At 41.8% G+C, this 21,116-nt stretch overlaps 1 protein-coding gene across 1 annotated transcript in view; it reads right to left on the bottom strand.

Annotated features, from left to right (window-relative positions):
* Positions 1-21,116, bottom strand: part of gmds (GDP-mannose 4,6-dehydratase) — a 119,585-nt gene that overhangs the window by 26,387 nt on the left and 72,082 nt on the right. The window lies entirely within an intron of this gene.

Below are 21,116 nucleotides of genomic sequence, written 5' to 3'. Positions count from 1 at the left end.
CTGTACCTCTTGTCCTGACGTCACCACAGCGCCCTCATGGGACCCATACTGTGGGAAAGGAGGACAGAGGAGTCCCAGAGGCTAACTGCACTGCTGGCACTCATCAAAACACACACACACATATCCACAAACGCGCGCACACAAGTTATGACAAAGACATGTTCCAAAACTATATTTAAAAGTAACCTCATATCACTAAAACCAGCCAATGTTCAACTCCCCCGCATTTATTCTTAGTCCCCATAGCCCCAGTGAAAGACGATAGTCCATTAATGGCTCAGCACTATATTCAGAGCCAACAAGGGCGTCTGTGTGTGCGTCAATATTTATGGTGAACTGAAGCCTTGGGGTCAATGTTTCTGACCTTTGTCATGTCCAGTCTGAGCACATACAGACAAAATGCACTTCAAATGACAGAGGAAGTTAGAAGGGGGAAAAAAAATCCTATATGTAGATGAACTTACAATTTCTATCCTGAATGCAAAACAATAACATTTCTATTTTTAAAGGTGCATTATGCAACTTTTTATGTGAAAAAAAAAAAAGTGTGCATATTTGACCTTGTAGAGACCCAGTGTCCGCATGGCGCCTTTACTTTCCATCACAGTGGTCTGTAGGATGCTGCAGGATCAACTGATTAGTAGGTTTTCTCTGCTCTCAAAAAAAATAACCTACAAAGCATCCTACAGACCACTGTGATGGAAAGTTAAGGCTCGATGCTGACCACGCATACAGCCACTGGGTCACTACAAGGTCAAATACGCACAAATATCAACTTTTTTTTTCAACATTAAAAGTTGCATAATGCACCTTTAATAGTGGTTTGAATGCACAGCTATGTATATATATGTTACTATTATTGAATATATTGCACTAGCAAGAATATATATGCCTTAAGGACTATTCTAATACCAAATGATTTTATGGTGATACCACAAATTTTTCTGATATTGGTATCAGCAAGTACCCAAAAAAAGGTCAAATAATCATAAACAAAGAACTCATGTTAACTCTTTTATGCCTTCATTTAGTCTTTAGGGTTAAAGAAGAACTGTTGTTTTTTTCTTTTTTCGTTATTTGTATTCACACGTAGTAACTTCAGCAACACTGAGCTCAGGCAACGTATCGGAAAAAAATTATATCAGCACAATCCTATGGCTGCAGCATCTCTTTATATCACGGAAGACCAAACTGTTAGAAAGTTAGAGGATTCCCGGAAAGGCAGAAAGTGTCACAGGCTAAACACACGTTGCTTATAGACGCACAGACACAAAGTGATTGAATGTCAGTCCTTGGGGAGTGAAGGCCGTCCTATCTCGGGATCGTTCGGGGTCACCTGACCGCTCACTGCTGATGGTTCCCCTGAGTCTGACCTGCGACCTCTCACCCCTGATGAACAAACCAGATTCTCACACTACAAGACAAAATGGCACCTCTGCGCGTGAGTGACAGCGGAGGAAACCAATCGAGGGCAGTATGCTCACAATCTGTGTTTTCAATTGTTTCCACACTTAATGCTCGTTAGGCTGACAGGGGAAGTTAAATAGTTGCAGAAAAGCACATTTGTCATGCTGTCAATCTAGATAAACCTCACAAAGAGCTGAATTAAATATTTACTCACAAAGTGGAATTACACTTTTCAGGCAATTTTCGAATTGTCGAATCAGTGTGCAAATGTATTCACAAACACTTATTAAAAGATCCAAACTTGAGAGAAAGCAAACATCTGCCACGGCACTGGCCTAGTCAAAACCAAACCAAGTAACTGCTTTGTCACGAGAACAACAATTCCTTTACAACTTTCTTCATTACAGTAATGGTTTGATGGTGTCACGACCAATAATCCATTAAATTGTTTTTCTTTCCATTTTAAATAATTAATTTTAAAATAATTCTCTGTCTTAAATGTTGACAGGATTAATTATCTCAAAAATCAAACAGCGATATGTCCACAGTGCCTGTTTTGGGGATATGACTGTCTGATTATTTGAACTTGTAATGAAGTCGGCCTGTTCGCTAGTGCTTGTGCTGATGAATGTGAAGCCGGTAGTGCACTAGGGCTGTGATGATGGGAGTGGGGAACACTGGACCGCTTCTCTTGTAGCCAGAGAAAATGTTTATGGCAGCAGCTGAGTGATATGGCCTTTGCTAATGTTTAACACGGAAATGTCATAAATAATATGGGAACTTTCTTTTTTATTTTTTTGCTTTATCGGCCCAGGGAAAGTGGTTGTTGCTATACATTGTATTCCATATTGTATGAGAGATTATCTGGATTAATGCTGTGTTAAGGTTTACAGCAGGTAATATACATAATCAAGAGCGGACAGGCTATTTTGTTGTTTGCAGATATTCCGTAATTGCCACCATTCAAAAACTGCAGCCCAATCATATACAGTAAACCACTGTTTCTGTTAATATTCTCAACTTTAAATCACCCATTCCAGTCTTCGTTTAGTACCTTTCCCCTCTCGCCCTCGCCTTGCCCCTCCGTGGCCCTCTCAGGACGGCTCTGCTTCATTAGCGATCTGATAAACAGCCCAGAGGTTGGTCCCTCCACTGTTGAACCTGCACCTTCCTGTTCACATGGCCACGGGATGACCCCATCACCCACTGAACACTGGGATAACTCCACCTCAGAGACCCACGCACCCACCCAACCCCTTTGCCTGAATTATGCCTCCCAACCCACAAGGGGAAACCTGGTGGCAAGAGGAGTTCAGTCTGTTGTGCTCCAAAGTGTAGAGATGGTTAAATGGTTAAAAATACAGCCCTGTTTTCAGACAAAGGATGTTGTTTTTCACATTGTTATATTTGATGATTTTGATTATAGCCTCACAATACAAGAAGACAGTGAAGCAAGAGGACAACAATTGAAATCGGCAAATCACAGTAATTCAATGTAAACTGAAAGATGTGGATCAAAACCTTTGACCACGGCTTTTACAAATTATGATTTGCACTAAAATTCTTGATATGTTAGGAAATATCTGCTAAGTGGAGGTTAATATCTCTTTTTGAGGCTTTCCATCCCGAAACAAAGATTACTCTAAGGTTCAACATTCTGGAACCATAGAGTTCCAGAATAAAAACTTGGATTTTCTATTTACTCTTCTATACTCTTCTTTACTCTTTCTATTTACCTGTTAATCACAGGGTTACAGGCCCTGCTTTGCAAACGTACAACATCAACTTCTAAAGTAATAATATTTTTTTTACTCTAACATCCAAATAAATCAAGTCCTTGGACACTTGTTGCTCCAGAAAAGTGTGGGAGTTTTACTGTGAGAGATTTTGAAACACTTCACTGTGATGACTGCCTCTTTCTGAGTATTACATATAATCATTTCCATATGCCCTTGACAGATACAAAATAAGATAGAGCGCGAGACTACGGGGGAAAACCCTTATGCAAATCAAATGGGCCCTGCCGACTGCTGGAGAGGTCACAACAAACCGAAGAGGCATAGTTTCTCTCACTCCAGACTGCTCCAACTCACTGACACAGAATGAATTACAAGTGATGTGCAGAACGGCTTTACAGTAAACACTTAATGTATCCCCTGTTGTGGCGTGGCTGAGAAACCCATAGGCCACAATTACTAGTCTGCTAATGCCATTAACCTCTGGGTGAGCGCGTGCACAATTCCACATGTTGGTAAATGCCTTGAACAAAAACCCCACTTTCCCTCGCAAATTATAAAACACACCAAGATCTATGCAGAGTCCTTTTTTTGGTTTTAGCGAACAAATCGACGTTCCGCACAAGTCTGATTTCAAAGACCACGAGAGATCATAGAGGGATACTTGCGGGTGGTGTATTCTTACAGGCGGCCTTGGGAGAGTCGCGGGATGAAACGTAACAAGCTCAACCAAAAGCTTTGCCTGAAGATTATAAGATCAAGGTGCTCTATCGGTTTGCACGATTAATCGCAATCAAAGCAAAATCACAAATTGCCCTAATGTTATCCTTGAATTAGCTTAGCGGCTCATGTTTAAACCGACTGCTGAATCTTGTTTCCATGGTCTATAAAAGTGAGCACAACGTATCGTTTCTTGTGGCAAATATGTGAATAGGATTTGCCCTCTGTCATGGAGTGGAGTTATCAGCTGATGTCTTTTAAGGAGCTACATCAATCAAGCTTAGTGCTTCCCGGATACACCATGAACTGCAATCACAAGTAGCCATCTTGTGCCGGATTTAGGCAAATACTATTGAAATTATGACTCCAGCATGACCAGAATGAGAGCAGATAACCTCTACTATAAACATGTGCGTCAGACTCTAATACAGGATTAATTATGGATCTTAGAAGAGCATGTTTGGCATCTTAAGAATTTGAACATGAATAGCAAGGCTTTATTATTCAATTCGCTGTTTGGACAAGTCAGAATTGCTAATACAGTAAGTCTTGCTGCAAAAAAAGGTGGATTCCAGTTACTTTACGATTCTCAGATTAGATAAGTTTACGCTGCACCAGTTTGTGTTGTCGACTCATGCGATTACAAATGACTAACGATAAATTGTGCAGGAATTCAATGGTTGGAGAATAACCCCCAAAGAGCGGATTAGCCTGACAGCTTCCTCTCGAAACTCTGCGCTCAAAGAAACCCTTTGTCCTGGAGACACCCGTCAAACACACGCCGCGCCTCGCACACATCTGCCAAGGTGCCCGCAGCTCAGTCGATAGGAAACCTGTCATTTCATAAAGAGGATAAACACCGTATCACGTATCGGGTAATAAACAGTTCTGTAAAAACAACAAACAGTGTTAAAGTATCCCGTTCACTGAGGATTTCAAAGTGAGTTAGTTTAACGTAGCCTACATCAGAGACCATCGTTCTTGACACATATTTGTCATGTTTTCATTCCTTTTTTGTGTTGTTTTAGCCGTTTTTTTTGTCTTGTTTTTGTCTTGTTGCTTTCTTCATCCCTTTTTTTCTTGCTTTTTCACACTTTTTTGTTCTGTTATTGTTGCTTTTACGGTGCGTCTTTGTGGCGCTTTTATAACGTTTTTTTTTGTTGTATTTTCATCCTCATTTCCGATGCTGTTTTGACACTGTTCAAGAAGCTTTTAGATTTGGGTAAAGCCAAACTGGAGAAAATGTGCTCGGTTCAGGTTGGGGGTTAAAAGGTTAAACAGTCACAATAAAACGCAGAAGAAAGAGCTGGCAAAGACTAGGAATAACCTATTAAAAAAATATACTTTCAGTTTCGATTTACGGCATGGTTTGAGCTTCAGCACAAGGGTGGGACGGCTCAGAAACAATACAATGTTTGATTATGGAGGATAGTTTTAGGTTTTAACAATGATGCAACTGTATCCAGGATGTACAGAGCAAGTACAGAGACAAGGGCTAACACTGTAGAAGAAGAAACAGCAACATTTAACAGCTTTCCCCCGAGGATTACTCAAAACTGTGCGAACATTATATCATGGCTCAAAGCTCAAAAAAGTAAATTTTCCATGATATTTCCAGGAGGAGTACCACATCATGACAGCAGCAAGTGGACAGCAAGAGTTTTGAGCTCTTTAGAAGGAGACAGACTCATTGTAATAAAGAAAAAGGGTTAAGAACTCACATCAGTTTAAAATGGGCTCTTAAGACGCATAGTTAAAAGAATATTTGAAACATTGGGTGAACAGATTGGGCACAAACGTGTAACTTAGCCCTTCATAATGACACCGTAACTGACATCAAATCATTGCTTTGCAGCGAGCTTACTTTCCCAGGCTCCACCCCGGGGAGCACACATCATCCAAACGGCTGCTGAGGAGCTGTGATTTTCAGCAGCAGAGACTTTTTTTTCCTTCTTTTTACATAAACTGCTATTTTTAGAGAAGCCTGAAATTATTAGCCCCCTTCCCCATCGCCCGCCCTTTACTCATTCCCCCTCCGCCTCTTCACCCTGGTGCATTTTGACCAAAAAAAGTCTGAGTTTTTCCCCCCTCGCTCACAAACGTCTGGACATGAGGCTGAAGACGGGGCCGTGCTATATTTACAGTCTGACTTCAGCTTGAAAACACACTCACACACACGCACAATGGCTGCTCGGACATGGCACAGAGGAGACCACACCTTCTCCGTAGCCTGTCCTCATATGAAACTACTCAGCTGGCCGACACTCACATCCAGCGGTTAACCTCAAAAGATGCTACAGTGGTGCACGGACAAAAGACTGTAGAGCAAGGTCAACAAGTCTGAGACGGAAGGGACATTCCAGTCAGTCACAGAGTAAACTGCACGGTTCAAACAGTACACTTCACCAGCTCGGATACAGCGTTCAATTGAAACCACAGCCAAATAAAAACGTCAGTGTGGTAAATGGACCAAGGAGAATTTTTCAATCGGTAACACATGACAACATGGATTGTAATTGGCACACGGCGGCTTTTTGACGGCAAATAAATCTCTAACATTCAGCCACTGTTCTTTTAGTGTCTGTGGCACTGGTTAAAGTATAGATGGGCAGGATGAGATTTGTTGGTGGTCAGAGAGGACTATATCTCTGCTATACCTGGACGAGTCTGTGACTTCGCAGCTGTGGCTCGACAGTACAGGTTGCTGGCGATTAACCTCTTAACCCCCACCGTAACCCATTTTCTCCAGCACAGCTTTTCTCCAATCTAAAAGCTCCCCAAAAGGAGATCAACAGTGTAACACCTCATGTGAAAGCTAAAGCCTACAGAAGTGATTACAACTTTTTTGTTACATTCACAATTTTGTGACATTTTTGAAGCGTTTTTGTCGTGTTTTCGTCACATTTCTTGTCTGTTTTTGTTGTTTTTTCATGGCTTTTATCGTTGCTTTTGTGTTGTGTTTTTGTCACTTGTATTTTTTATGTTGCTTTTTCATCGCTTCTTTGCGTCATCTTTGTTGCATTTCCATCCTCGTTTTTGTCGCTCTTTTGATGCTTTTTTTCAGGAAGCTTTTAGATTGGGGAAAAGCCAAACTGGAGAAAATGTGCTCGGTTCAGGCGGGGGTTAAGAGGTTAAACAAAGAAGTCATCAGATGTGTCAGGGTACCACCGAGTACACACCTTAGACTCAACTTCTTTTACAGAATGTACTGACAAACACTAATGGAAGTCCACACACACGCACTATTAAATTCTGTCATTCACAATATAAGACTCCATCACACACAAAGGAACTGACATAAATGGTCCACGCACGACCCACCGACACTTCACACTGGTCAGACTCCCTTTGCACTCTGAACTGCAGACTCCTGGAGCTCAGCGACATAGTCATTTTTACACCGTGAGAACATGAGAAACACATTTCTCAAAGGAGCTCTCTCATTTGGTGTGGGCGTGTTACCATTTTCGGGGCAGGAACACACACATACAGCCAAAAAGCATACGGGCTGCTTACTATACCGTCCCCAGTATGGCTGAATTATGAATAGTCGGTGTCGAGGGACTGAAGAGGATGTAAAAGGTGTTTAAAATAGGTCCTTTAACATTTGAGACTATATTTACAGTGCGGAACCCGGCCCCACATTTAACACACACGGTCTGCGCTGTCAGAGGGGGTATCGATAGCAGACAGGCTACTGATGCTGGACCAGAATAACATCGGATTTGTTTAGGTGTCTTTGAAGGGACAGGAAGAAAAGCAAACATCAGTAAAGGACAGCAGGGGGCCAAGCTGCTTAACTTAACAGAGCCACTCACTGTTTGGACTTACTTCTATATCTATCACCATATAGAGCAGCACGGCAACACTGACTTCCTACGGCGTGACAAATGTGTGCATTAACAGAGAAATTGGAGCTTGAAAGTTGAGGTCTAAAACGAGAGTACAGTAGGGTGGTTTCTCGTAATAGGCCAGGGGCGGGCAAACTAAGGCTTTTTAATCCGACCTTTGGATACGTTTTAATAACCACATTGAAGTTCGGTGCATTGTCTAAATAAGGAGACCGACATCAGTGATATAAAGAAAAGTAATATGTAGATGCAGGCCACTGTATTTTCATGTTGTTTTATGAAGTTCAGGCGATTACAGTCTATGTTGTGTTCATTCGAAAACCCCAAAGAGTAAAAACCCAAAGTGCCCCTGGGGTCAAAAAGTTTGCCCATATCTGTGAAATGCAAAACATACTCAGAGCCTGATAGACTACCATGCTTTCTCAGTAACTTGTCTTGCTCAGTTTTTTGTTATTATTTTGGGTGATTTATACTTATTATGGTGACAAATCTCCTTATAATCTTTAAAGCTGTACTATGTAACTCATGCCCCTAGAGGCCTTAAGCGCCACTGCAGGTGTCATAGCAAGTTTTGCTTTTTTTTACTCATTAATTGTCCGTAAGAGTAAATACTACACTGACAGAAAAGACAAAGGAAAAGAGGGATATTGTAGATCCAATTACATAGAGAGCTTTTTTTTCACTCAAACTTGGCTGTAAATACTGTTTAAGTGGCGCTAGCCTGCAGTTAGCTTTGCCCGTTCGCCTGTTAGCTTTCTTCTTTGTGATTCCATTAGTGTGTATTGCGTCTCCGACCCGGTGCAGGGAAAGTTGCAAATGTGGTTTTCTGACCAGAGACACCGGAGCAGATGAAAGAATCCCCTATCATCCCATTAACACTTGCATTACCCCCAGAGGGACTACGAAAAGGACTTCTAGGATAAACAAGTTACTTAGTACTGCTTTAATGCTTCAATGCCATTTTTTTTTTTAATATAAAATGACCCTTGGCTTTTCAAAGAAACATTCCAGATACAAGAAAATATACAATTAAATAAATGTAATTTGATTGGGTCTTTACAAGAAGATAATAAGGTTTCTTTCTTCAAAGATGAATTGGGCAATCAAGAACAAGGGTACATGATTGTAAAATGTACAATCACTCTCTTCTCTTTGTCCCTATAGTGCAGACTGGGCAGGTGGAAAACCAACATCTCCCTGAGGTGCGGACTATAAACTTAAATGGTAATTAGTCACATTTTATAAGCCTTTATAAGTGCATTGATGTGGTCCAAGTCTGTCAACATGTTGATTTGATTAGTTGCACTTAGAGCCTTTTTATTGCTGCAATCAACAAACACTAACTTTTTAAATTCCTCCTATATATCAATTCCACACAGTTCATTTCACAACTGTTGAAGGCAAATAATGAACTCCAGATCTTGAAGGATAACATAACAACAGTAGTGCCATTAAAAATAGAGTGATTTTTTGCTCTGGTCTCATGTACTGGGACAATACCGATAAAGTCTTAACAAAGGTGAGCTTGTGAGATGTTCAGGGTCTTTGGGGACAGCTGGGAAACTGCACACTCATCAATTTCACACCATGTAAACCCGGGCCCAGCAAAATATTTGAAAAACAGATATAAAAATCCCCTTCTATCCTTCTGATAAATCCTGTCTGTTATCTGGGGGCTGCAGCTTGGACACAGGGAGACAACGGTACACAAACAGCAACTTTTTCCTCATAAACATTGACACACACACTTCCCGGGAACACATTTTTACATTAACTTGTTACTGGTGGCCTCAGGTTCCCGTTTCATAACATCAGTCATCCTGAAAAATCATACAACGTAGTAATTATTACGTTTAGATGCACAAAAAGCCTGCAAACACTGGTTACACACACACCGTGCTAAGTGAGAAGCTCATGTGACAGGATTATGTTGTTCATGCCGACTGATATCAAAATGAATGACAGAAATGAGTTTCAGGCATTGAATCAGGTGTCAGCTGCACATTTGCGATACATGAGCAGATCGTGGCCTCTGGTTACAGATTGTCTGGTATATTGAGCCATTTCTAAATGACTGCACAAACTAGGCTGCTCATTTTAAGAAATGGCATTAGATTTTCACGTGATTTATGTTTTAAATTTTATATTTTCAGGAACATTAACATTTGAGTGAAGACGTATAGAAATATAAAGTGCTAAACCAATACAAGAGTCATAAACCTTTCAGAATATGAGTGTATTGGTCTAAAATACTGGGTTAGCACTTGCAAACTTGGGAACAGGTCTTAGTTGAGGCTTTTTAATGCCCAAATACTACATTTCAATGTCACAAACAGAGGAACGAGAATTGGACAAAATGGGCAAATTTTCTCTCTTTTTTTTTTACATCAATTTCAGCCAAAACTGCAACTTAATGTTTTGGACCATCATGTTGGTATTTTCCATGAACTGATGCAGTACAACCTGTTGTGTCATGATTTCCCCAAATATTTCGATTTAATGCCAGTTTGAATAAAATGTAGTGATTTTTAATGACATTTATTATACGGCTCTTCACAATGTAAGTAGAACTCTCTCTCGTTGATTTGAATGGGATTTCCCAACGTTCTACCGGTCATTATTTTCTGATAAAGGACCTCTGAGAAAAATAATGACCGCAGCCAATGGCAACGGAGTTCGTGCTTTCATATCACTCCGCGCGTACTTAGTAGCGACACTATCTGTCCCCGTCACTGCGAGAGAAGTTGTGGGAATTGCTCGTGAAGTTAGCGTGAGTCTGACTGTCGGTACTTATTTTCCAGATAATGACCAGCGTTCTATACATTATCCCTTACTTAATACCTTGATATTGGCACAATTCATTTAGTGACTTTTAATTGTACAATTTTACAATGTAGGAAAAATACACTATAATCACAATAAATGGCAGTGGTAAGACACATTTTTTTCTTCATTTTTTGTTTTTATTTTAGTGCCTGGACTTTTACCGATTAATTACATTCAATTCATTACACAAGGTTTTGGGCAATTAAAAATATTAACCGAAATTAATCCTATTTTACTTCAGCGGCACAGACACTTAGGGACCACGTAAAGCCTAAAACAAACTTGTTCACACAGTTAAGCCGACATAAACTTATTTAAAAAGACTATTCAACGAAATAAATCAAATACTATTGTCTTTCATGTGTTTAAAAATGATCACACAGGCCTCACAACATAGGAAAATCTAGAGAAGTATCTAAAATATACCTCTAAAAATATATGCAACCCCCCAAAAAATTATGCTGTTTAAAAAATGATAAATTGCGATGAATTAATTACAAAGGCCATAATTGACTCGCCATTGAATGATTTATTTTGTATATAAAAAAAGACGATAAAGATTCTTGTGTGTACTTTGAAATTATTTAATCCTTAAGTCATTCAACTATCTTTAAGTTGAGGGCGCAAATACAACATCAACGTGTGCAGCACACAGGGATCGAGGGTGCATGCACTTAAAGTGAGGGATGAAAATGTTGACGTGAGCACAAAAACTACGAGGGAGCAGTTATGTCTCTTCATACGCCCGGTGTTTGCATTTCAGCACACTGTTTTCAGCCCAAAGTTTCTTTTTCATTCAGCACGTTACGTCATCAAATCCCTGTGTACTGCGTGCGGTGATCTTGTATAAGCGCCCTCAACTTAAAAGATAGTTAAATGACGCCACATTATGCTCCCATGTATATTTCACCATGTTTTGAATTAGTGCCTGAAAACAGTCTGGATGTTGATGCAATATGCAGCGGAAGGAGACCCACGAGGTCAGACACAGATAAAGTTGAGGGCAGTGTCCGTCAGGCTTCGCAGCGATGACACAAACAAAGATCTTCATCAACAACACAACTGTAGCCTCCACCCATTCAGCGAGTGCACCGCCACGTATAGTGCCGCTATCAGTGAGGAGGGCAGACCCGATATGAGGAGGGGGCTGATACACACACGATAACATCGGGCATTTAGCGCAGTGTTCAGGGCCAAATGACACCCAAAAGGACGGGGGCTTGGAGTCATCAAAACATCACACATGGTCAACCACATCGAGCTGGCAGGCGCGATTACTCAGGCCGTCTGGCAGGGATGTGTTTCTAACAGGTCCTGCAACATGCCCTGTGAGTCAGATAAGACCGCTGGTGTAAACATGAGCGTGTGTAGAGACTGTAGTGCCCCCACTTGTTGAGCAGAGGAAACAGATGCGCTAAACCCGGCTGTGGCAAACACAAGGGACACAGAGCGAGTTTGGATTGGAGCTCCAATTCTTATGGCTACTGTGTCCAGAAAAAAAATATATCTTGTAGAGCACTGTATTCAACAAACCATTTCACTCAGCAGCGATCATTCCAATGTAGTTTACTCAATCTCTGACAGTAACTTGAATCAGATAGATAGACGTGTCATGTGACGGCAGCTTTACATCCCTTAAGCATGGATCATAATTCCCTATAGATATTGAGCAAGGCAAGCTTCAACGCCCGTGTATATAATCCTGATCAAGTAGCACTAAATCAAAGATCAGTGACAAGATTTCGACGTAATGTAGTGATCTCTTCTTTGTGCCAAACAGAAGAGCTATGTTGTAGGTGAAACCCCTTAATGCATGCTTCAGTAAACGATATTCTGCACCTTTGAGGCAAGGGCTGATAAATAATATCTGCAAACTGACAAAACAACACGAAAACCCTAAGTATTGGGGCATACATTATGTCAGATATTAGTAGTACCTTTCCAATCACTCCGTAGACATTTTAATTGAATTCCACTTAACTAAATCACTAGTCTTGGAAAGAACCACGTTTAAAACAAAAACTTTGACCTACACAAAATGTATTGTGTAAGGATGAACATATAACTGAATCTAAATCTCCACCGGTATTAAAAAAAAGTGATTTGCTATAATGAACATGAGAAGTTTCCAAAGAGCGCTCCAATCTTTTGCATGATCTAAGTCTCATCTTCTCACATATCCGCTACCCGCCTGTGACACTGAAGGATGCGTTCCAGAGATGGTGCCTGAGGGTGCACTAACTCTGCCCCTGCACTTCTGCTCCACAACTTCCTGTGGAGCAGCACAGGGACACGCTGGAGGATGTTTGCATCTCAGCGGGCAGCTCGCTTCCTCCAGAGAAGAAGACGTGTCTGCGAGGGCAAGGGTTTCAGCGCACAGCAAATGCTTATTGCTTTAACTATCGATAGAAAACGTCTCAGTTTCCTGTTATATTCTTGTTTTCTACATTACCGTGTGGAGTGTTAAGCACATGCCGTCAGGATGTCTTTGTCCAGCATGAACAGACTTCTCTTCATTTATCCACGTGTGGAACTGGAATCATTTATATAGAGCTTTTTTGTGTTTGTGTCTGACTTAGATCTCTTGTTTAAAAGTGTTTGAGATTAATATTTGATACCTTCGCATTTAATGATGATACTTCAATACTGACAGACTCGAAAACTCTGGTTAATAAACACACACAGCATATCAACGTTGCTTCCTACTGGCTAAAACTGTAACAAGAACACTTCCTGCTTTTCATCTACACCTGTGTGTCACAAACACGCACACATTACAGTAATGACTAGGACGTTTTTCCAGGGGGAATCATGTTCATGTAACTGTGCTCTAGCAGGCAATGCAAATCAGGCTGTCATGATAACAAATTTGAAGTTCGATATTGAGTCAGGAATTGCGATAAAAAATATTATTTACTCTAACAATATGAGATACTGTCAACTCTCTGACAGTAAACCTTTGTTCTAAAAGTGCATGCTCACATCCTAAACTACCACAAAAGCTGCAATAAACATGAAAAATAATGTAACTCAATTTGCTTCAGATAGGGGGAAATGCTAATAAATATCGAGCCGACAACCCTAAATGCAACCTGTACAAACATCTTTTCTGCATATAACTCCTATGTCCTCATGCCTAGGCATCGCAGTACTGTCTATCTGAATAACAAATATGCATCTGGGCATGGCCGGGATGACTCCAGTGAATCTAAACATGCTCCAAATTCCCAAACACAACAAAAAGACTTTCTGTGCTGCAGCGACAGTTGGCAGCGAGCGCAGAAGAGAACAAACGTCTGGAGTGTTCTGAATGTCCCTCAGGCAGACTCTTAGCAAAGACACAGTGGGAAATATTTTCTTTCCTATCATACACACACAAGCACAGCGGCCTGAGGGTGTTTCCTTCAATCTAAATATTCAAAGAATCTTTTGTTTTGATAAGATAACAGTTTAGACTGAGAAGGAGGCAGCAGATTGAGCGAGGCACAAACGGCAACAATGGCGCATTATGTATCCGTAAACGCCGATAAAAGCTTCCATCATCATGAGAGTGCACTGGACTGCATGTATTACACACAAGCAGACAAAACAAGACCAATGGTCTGGCAATGTTGGTGCTTGGCTCTTTTATTTCCATTACATCCTATAAATGGCACTGTCAATAGCTTTGCAATACGGCTATAGTCGCATAATTACCTAGGTTCATTTCCCTAATAACAACTGGTACAAAGTGCAATGAGAGTGAGCCAAGTTTCTTAATTAGATTTCCAATTTATGTTTTAAATCAACAGTAAGTTAACAGTGCGCATTTTCTTCAGGTGAAGGAAATAAAGGATTTAAGAGAAGGCTACAAATAACTAAGAAACTAACGGGAATCACGATTAGTTGGCACTTTGACAGCAAACACATTATGCAAAATGGACAAGAGTAAATCCGTCATCTGTTTGCACCTGTTTAAACAGATATTCACTCAAACTACAATAACCGCCACAGAGGCTAGGCTACAAAGCTGATCGTGTTTTAATGCTTAAAGAGAGTAAAGAGGGCAACATAAAAGACTGAGCACGAATCTGGATGAGGTTAACCTTTGCTAGGCCTCGTGGGTGGGTGGTAAAGACCTGCTTTATTACAATCTGGTCTTGTTAAAAGCCAATTAGTCAAAGTAATCATGCACACCAAATTAAACTATATCTCAAAATCAGCAGCTCTGCCTTCAACCAAAATAAAAATTAAAAAAAATGAAAGAAGACCAATCTGCACAAAGGACACACGATCCGGGGGAAAATCTGGTCCTGTTGGAAGTGTGTATGTGTGTTTCTGAGCAGAGCGGTCAGTTCCCAGGCTTGCGGACCACCGAGTGAGCCGCCTTAGCTACAGCAGTAAAGGCCCGGGGTGCTGGAGGAGAGCAACTATAGTAGGCCTATACTGGACCAGGTCATCTTTCAGGGGGACAGTTTATGTGATGAACACGAGGGACCTGTGTGTGAAAGCCAAAGGAGACTAATTGCTTGGATTGCAACAGCCTGGATGAATAAAGCAAGTGGCCATAAAACACATGGTAGTGATTAGGCCGCGTCGATAAGCATCTAACACTGTGTTTCTCTGTCTTTTCTTGCTTAAGTGCACACCCACAGAACCAGTTAACAACAATGCAAAACAGGCACAGATAGGTATCGAATAAACACGGATACTGAGGAACTGGGAACCACCTGCAGTCATGACATCATGCAGGTGTGGTGACGGAGGCTGTGGCTTTGGTGAAAGCTGTGTACGCCTTACAAATGGGCAAGCACCAACTGTGACTGTGCTTAAAGTTGAGGACGAGATATCTCCAGGCCGACCAGATCAGAAACTACATAATAATACAAAAAACAAAACAAAAATATGAAAGTTTATAATGCAACTGACCCATGGTTTCTATCTGGGTGGGCTTGTTCGTGAATCTGTTGGTATTTTCGGGCTACTTTACAACATCCAAAGACATGGAATAAACTGGCCCAAGTGAATGAATATCAGGGTGATCGGTGTGTCTGTGGCCTCTAATGTCTTCACTGGCCTGTCTCCTCTAACAACGTGCAGGAAGATATACGCAACAATACAAATGTGCACAGATGTATGCGTTTGTTCCCATACATCATGATCTACAGCTCAGATACACTGCTACAACCGCATCTCGGATTCTCGAGCACACAATGCCCTCGGGTCCAATAAACCAATTTCATGCAACACACGCTTTGACTGCTCCGACACACAGAAGATACAAGTCAAAGAGAGTCAAACATGTCGACCTCTCAGTTCAGTAAAGATGTGATCAGCTCTAACAGGCTAAATCAGGACCATGTGCGGCGCCACAGCCTCCTGCCCTCTGCCTTTTAATATAGAGGGATGAACTTCACAGGACAGACTGACGAGATGCATATGTCCAACACAGCATTGCATGTGGACAGCAGCAAGGGTGACAAATATTGTGGCATTCTAAGTCGTCTAATCATTAATGCCTTCAATATTAATTTCAAATCAGATGTTAGTAGCAACTGAATCTAATAAAGGGGTGAGATTTTAAGAAGGTCTAATGCTGTGTTGGCAGCTTTGTCCTGGAATTTTTTTTGTCTTTTTCCAGAGGGAAACCATATTCTGCTGATATTCCTATACGCGCTGAGCCATCGAGGAACGCCAGAACCCAGCACGCCCAGTGCATACCTCAGGCCTCCCGCTTATTGGAAAACTAGGATAGTGCACACAGGAAATGCCTGGCATATTCCCAGAACAAAAGGCACAACCTAGACATTGAGGGCAAAGAGGAAAATATATTAAGTTAAAATTGAAGACATTTTTGTCATATTCAATCCACAAAGTCCAAAATCAGAATCATATGGGGTTATCCAGGCGAAAAAATGAGAGACTGCGCTGATACTGTTTGGGCTGGTTTGGACACAGCTCTAAGCGGTTCAGACACATTGCAGTGCGTCTGAAGTGTGTTGTGTCTTGTGAGTGCTGTAGACATTAAGTGGCTGACATTGGATCCAGTCTTTGCGGGCTGGACCACTCGCGTGCCTCATAGTGGGTGTGTAAGTGTGTGCGTGCGTGCATCTGCATCTGCGCTTTCCAAAGCGTGCACCTGTGTCATATAAATCCAGTATGAGCGAGCTCCTGAAGCAGCGCTACATTTCCAATAACAGCCACAGAGAGGCTGCAGGCGAGGGCTGGAGAGGGCTACTGTACACCCCTGTAATAGGGCCCAGCTGTGAGAGTCTGACGTGTGCAAGGACTATCAGAGCAGGCAATGCATGAATATTGTTTTGATCATATCTGACTCCAATGGAAACTAGAGTCACAAGATCGTGTATGTCCACAATTCAACCCGACGGCCTGATGTAACAATTGCCATATCAATGTTGTTCTGTGGAAGCGATCGCAGCAAATAGAAGCATAAAAGCAAAGAAAATTGTTTCTTAAACCTATCAGAACTAATATGCCCAGTGGAAAGATTGCAAGGAATATTGAGACCAGTTAAAAAATGTTTTGCAATTGGGAAATTTCAAATCATATAACCGGTAGATGACTGGCTTAAGAGAAGTGTAAAGCAGCTAGAGGTAAAAGCCCGAGATGCCTCTGTGCCTTTACTCTGTAGTTTCACTCTAGAGTTCTTCTTCTCTCCTGGGAAATAAAAACATTCTTGTTTTCCCTCCAAATGAGCGTTGTGGGGGCAGCCAGATGTGCAGGAGGGGAGTAGAAGGAGGCCCAGCTCAGTTCAGACTAAACGGCAGGGGCTGAACCTGAGGGGACCCCCGCCACCGGCTCCTATCCTCCAGGAGGAGCAGTCCAAAAACCTCGCCTTTCCCCTTTCACCTCTCACCCCTGACCTGCGGGATGGGGAGGGGAGACGCCCCCGAGAATGTAAACAGCACACAGCATCTTTCCCGAGTAATGTTTTTGACCTTCCTGGAATCAAGCCCAGCAGTACTGACAGTTATCAGCACGTATGAGGAAATGTAGAACAGCAAGAAGCATCCAAGGAAGTTGGGGATGGATTAAAAAAAAAAAGTCGACATAAGCAAAGGAACTCTGTCTGTATCTTTCCTGGCTGGACACAGTGGAGGAGAATACCATCAATCCCTAAGGGGCTATACACGGACCACCGGCTAACACAGGGAGGAGAGGGAGGACATATAGGTCTGGGCCTCAAACTAGGGCAGAGGAACCGGGGGAGGAGAGATGTGCTCTGATAAAGACGTGAGGTAGAGGAGGTGTGAAGAAATAGAGCAAGGGAGGATGCAGCAAGGATAGTGAGAAGGAGGAGAACACTGAAAGAAGGATGGAGAGAGCCTCAAGAGAGATCACTTAGTACAGGACGTCCTAATATGGTGGAATGCTCCTCAAAGCATTTCCCAGTGAATAGTAAATGTAGCAACTTAAGACCAAAAATTCAGCTCAAAGATAGAGAAAGGGTGTGGAGACCAAAGACTTAGATGAAAGCTACAACACAGATGTCTTTAAGTGCGATAATCCCTATAAGTCACTTACTTAACAACAAGGAATTGCTGACTATTGAAAATGTATTAATTTACAACAAAAATGTGCACCTCCTAGACCTTATTTTATGTTACACCATCTGCTACACCGTTGAGTGAGATGGCTTCAAGTATTCAACAGGAAGGTGCTATTTCGCTGCACTCCCAGACCTGGCATTCTAGGAAATCAATGCAATGCCCTCATAAAAGCCCCCACTTCCTGTCTATACAGGAAACAGTCGGTCACTCTGCTGCTCCTGATATCCTGCAGCTCCTCTGTCTGCGGCGGAACTGTGGTGCCAATCAAAACATGTTTATCAATGAAAGTGCTCTCAGGAATGTGGCCTTATCGCTACGTCATGTGTTGTGCCGAGGCGAGTGCTAAGACTGAGATTTGTAGGATGGATGTAGTGTGACCAAATAGATGTAGGTTCAGGGGTGTAAATAAATTAGGCACATGCACTAGAGCCACAGACATGAATTGAGCCTGGATGGGAAACTGGATGTCTACTATTACTGTCAAATACTGTATATTCCAGTTTAGTATCACTGAAGAATACAGAAACAAATAACCTTATACTGGCAAAAGCAAGCCAGCACCTTCCTTCTTTGAAAAGCAGGAGAATTCGGACCCACATCGTAGCAAAAGTACATTTGTTATTTATAGTGGTTATAGCAATATCACTGCTCCTCTGAACCACTGGAGGTGCTAATATTGGCGTGTATAAAAGCAGCAATGGAACAACTTGCCGCTTGTCAACTTTGTTTCCTGCACAGGTGAAATACGCCCTCCCCCCAGACCGGTTACCTCTTCCTCTCTCCCAGCTGCTCGCCTCTTATTTATGGGCTCAACCTGGAGTTAGGGATTATGGCAACAGTTGACCTCCCACCTTCGCTCCTCCGAGATGACCCTGTGTGCCATTAAACTGCCTTTCTACAACTCTTTCACGACTTGATGACTCACTTAAGGGCAGACCAGGTAATATGAGAACAAGATGGCAAAGATCTACCTGCTATAATGGAGGCTAAAGTAAATGGCCGTCATTAGTGAGGAGAGGTAGCACCAGATGACTGTGATCATTGCAAAATCTTTTCACATATTTGAGGTTTTCTACCTTGAGCCACTGCATTTTCAAAAGCAGAAAGACTACTACTCTTCTATTATTGCCTTGAACACAAAGCGATCTTACTCCATCTGGCCTTGGAATATGTTTATTATTGGTAATATGGTGGTAATAAGGAAAGCTGAAACAAATACTGGTGCACCTGCTAATTCCAGCCCCAGGGATGAGGTCCACAAACTCTGCAGCTATTTCCTGTGGCCTTGGGAGCTCGGATGGTCAAACAGATCCAGATGAGGGATTGCTTGGAAATTAGACCGGGGGTGCAGCCCATGGTAGTGTGGCCACCTGAGAGGTAGATTCACCAGGGGAGAGGTCATTATGGTGGGCAGAAGTACTGAAAAAGGTTCTTCATTTAAATCAGTCCCAAAGACAAGCACAGTGATACACAGTGATCTTAGATACAGAAAATGTAACAAAGTGCTGTTTCTGGAAAACAAAGGAGTGCAGGATAAAATGCCTCCAAACACAAGTATCGAAAGTATTGCGATGCTTGATAAAGTATAGATACTTGCCACTGCAGCAAACAGTATTATGATCTGATCCAATATTTTCTCCCAGTTTCAGTAATTGTCATTAGTCTTTGAAAATCACAGCTTACAGTAGTTTGCTTTGTTTTTGTGAAGAACTGGGTGTGGCCTAAAGTCCGTAAACAACAATCACACCTGTGTGATAGAAAAATACTTTGACCGTTTGATACTGTAGACCCAGTAATTAGAGACATTGACCATAAACCACGTCAATCTGCATTTTGGGCATTTCAAGGCAAATTGTACCCAAAAATTCATAGCTTTCTTCTGCCTCAATAGTAAATCATAGACTAATGGGAATGGTATGATGTCACACAGTGTTGTAAGATAGTATTATTGTGATGCTGTATTATAATTGTGTTTGCTTTATTCTTGAAATTATTTTGAAATAATAAACGTGGGTCATTACTAAATGATAACATGTAATGGTAACATGAAATGCGCAATCTGTAGTCATTTAAACTTTCTTGACTTCATACATGAGTATCAGTGACACTGAGGGGCTCCCATGGCCCACCCGCCTGTGCGCTTTGGTGTGAAAACATGCTTCTCTTACCCTCATCATCCCTCTCTTCTCCAGTCCCCCCTGCTGTTCAGTGCTGAGGGGAATTAGAAAGCAAAACAGCCCTGAGGTCCACTCTCATGGAACACCCAGGTTGCTCTCTCTCCTTCCTCCACCCCCGTCCTGTCAGTGGATGCAGCCCCACCTCCTCAGAGCCTCCAGCACACTGCGGGCCTTTCTTCTCGCCGGCCTAGGCTGTACCAGAAACCCACCAGGCTTAATCCAAAGAGTTTTGAGCAAAGGGGAAGAGTCCATCCATGTGAGCATGATACAGAGGAAGATATGAATCCACATGCACTTGGGTGACGACTCAGATGTAGATGTGTTCCATCACTCATCCCAATGGGAGCTGTGGCTACAATAAATAAAGCTCCCGTTACCTCAGTGTCAAAACGCAAGGGCAGCCACACCGGCATCGTGGCATCTTTTGTATTTGGTGTTTTTTACAGTGCATTCTAAAGTAAAACTACCTCCTCCAGAGTTGTCAATGGAGCACAGGTTCAGGACATGTTGCATAAATGATTGGTGCTTATGATACCAACATGATGCTGTTTTGTAGCAGTATAACCAGCAGTGTTTCCTTCTGCATTGTGTCACATTGCTAAAGATAAAATAAAGGTTTGATCAACAAATGACGTAGTATCTCGTAATGCTGTTTAAGAATATACAATAAAACAATAGAAAGAGATGGAAAGAGTTGGGTAAATAGAATATCATAAGTCCATGGGCCTGTGAGGTGAGCCACTGGGGTCTACAACAAAGGTCATACAATCAATAACTATTTGTCAGTTTGAGTGGGGCAACATCATTGCCTGACAAGAAACGTGATAATGAACAAAACCAAGATATCTT

This window comes from Gobius niger, assembly GCF_951799975.1.
Source record: "Gobius niger genome assembly, chromosome: 17".
In the NCBI taxonomy this organism is placed as follows: domain Eukaryota; kingdom Metazoa; phylum Chordata; class Actinopteri; order Gobiiformes; family Gobiidae; genus Gobius; species Gobius niger.
The sequence above is the reverse complement of the archived record's forward strand: the minus strand, read 5'-3'. Positions and strand labels throughout refer to the sequence as shown.